Source organism: Diospyros lotus, chromosome 5 (assembly GCF_014633365.1).
Source record: "Diospyros lotus cultivar Yz01 chromosome 5, ASM1463336v1, whole genome shotgun sequence".
NCBI lineage: Eukaryota > Viridiplantae > Streptophyta > Magnoliopsida > Ericales > Ebenaceae > Diospyros > Diospyros lotus.
The window spans coordinates 19,947,975-19,950,379 of NC_068342.1; positions in this window are offsets into that span (position 1 = coordinate 19,947,975).

Here is a 2,405-nt window from a genome sequence, read left to right on the forward strand (position 1 = left end):
GGTCGCTCGTCGGGCCCTTTCTGGATCGGGGTTTGGCCCACGTCATTCTCAGCCAGTTTTGCTTCTTCTTTTTTTTTTTTTTTTACAAATTTTATAATTAAAATATATTTTAATTCCACTTAAAATTAGGGGATAAAAAAAATATTTTTTTTATTTATCCCACGACTTTCTCAGCCAGTTTTGCTTCTTCTTTTTTTTTTTTTTTACAAATTTTATAATTAAAATATATTTTAATTCCACTTAAAATTAGGGGATAAAAAAAATATTTTTTTTATTTATTTATAGTTAATATTTACCTTTTATTGATTTGTCTGACCGTCTTGCTCTTTACCTATTAAATTATAAAAATTTAAAATCATTCAAAATTTTGGTCTTTACATTCTTCCCCCTTTATTTTAATTAAAATAAAAAAAAATTAGTTGTAATGGTTAAGTTGTTTCACAGTAACATATATAAAGAATATTTTAAGACTAAAATAATGTGTTTACTTATATAATAATGTAATATAAATAATGGGACAAGGAATTAAATTAAATAAATAGATGATGAATTTTATTTATTTAATTACATATATTTTTGGATATTAAAAATAAAAAAAATACAAAACAAACCGAATTTGGCAATCCAGACCCAACTGGATTTGTGGAGGATTTGACCCAATGGAATTTGATATAAAATGAAGAGAGAAACCCTAATTGCCCCTCGTCTATTTGGCTATACATGTTACTTTATATCTCAAAAAGCTTGCTCTTCTTCAAAAGAACGAAAGGCAACAAGCCATTTTCCGATAATCCATCATAGCCACCGCTGTAATGCCCCATAACTTGATGTAAAACTTGGATGTTGTAACGAAATGAATGGTATTTTGACTCAAGGGAAATGAGAGAAATCTTTAATTCTATTGAATTGTGAATGTAAAAAGGGGTTGAAGTGCCTAGGAGAAGAAATTAGCAAGGTAGGATTCTATGTTTAAGGGAGGCAAAAGTGTTTCCAATAGAAGTTGAGGGTTAAAATGTAAACATAACTGGTTTCCGAGCATTAACATAATAAGATAAAAGTGGAAATTAGGCCTAAGTGCAAATGTCACAACTTGTAAAAGGGTTAGTTTGTTTCCAACTAAAGGTAATAATTGTGATGATGAATTCTTATCCTAAGGGACACATAGGGGCATGATTTGGAGGCTTTGGATGGGTTGGAAAATGAAAATTAGGGTTAAAAGATAACTCAAAGGGATAATAAAGGATTTAGTAACGATGACTTGGGAAGAAAATGATGTAATTTAGGAGGGAAGGAATATTTGGAGATATGGGTGTCTTGGGAAGTTATATAAAGGGGGGAAGGCTTACGTGAGTGTAAAATGTGGCAAGTATAGTAAGTTCATCAAGTAAAACAAAGAAGAAGAGAATCAAAGGAAGCAAGGAAGAAGAAGGGTAGAGATATCTCACCGGAAATCAGCCAAAACAGTAGGGAAATCAAAGATGTAAGTCAATTTTCTTTCCATAGGGTCGTAAAGCATGAAAAGGGAAGTCTGTAGGTTCAAACGAATGGTGAAACAGAGATAAAATAAACAAGTTATAGCATTTTTTATTTTCAGTTGCAGATTTTGTTGCGAGGAAGAAGACGGTGCGTGCATCGCACGCGCCAGCTGCTGTTGTGCGTGGCCACTTTTTTAATGGCGAGTGAAGACGCGTGAAAAGGCCTCTTCCTCTGAAATTTTGTAGCTTTCTTCCTTAATTTGTTCCCTAGCATCCTATGTAAAAATATCTTAGATAAGTGACTCAAACTGTGTGAAACTATAGCCAAACCGGGCCAAAATTATTGTGAATAGTCACCCCACAAGGCCAGCAGCTAAGGTGAATGGTTTCTTGCACTTTTCTTGTTACATATTGATCATTATTTGATTCTCTTGTGTTGGATGTGAACCTACTCACTTGATTTCTTTATTTAGCATGTGTTTTTCACTTATTACTTCACTACATAGCATAAGGTGTTGTAGCAAACTAGTGGTCATCATGGGTGGCTCTGTGGAGTCACATATTTGTGCTGGTCACGTGCATGGCGTGTGCGGGGGTGATTGCAACACCCTGGCATGGCTTCCACTAAAAGAGATTACACTTTGCATTGTGCATTACATACATGCTTTACTTTCTTCATGAAACCACTTCGCTTATGTAATATCCTAGTATTTTGAGAATAATAATAATTAATTTTTATTGTATTTAATATATTTTTGGCATCCATTAGAGATTATAATTAAAAAAAAATTAATCGGCTTAGAGTTAGTGAGCTAAGGAAAGGCTAAGTAAATGGGTTAAGAGTTAGTCGGCTAAGTTAAAAATATGAAAGGTTAAGTAAATGGGCTTAGAGTTAGGGGGCTAAGTAGAAAAAAAAAAAAAAAAAAAACT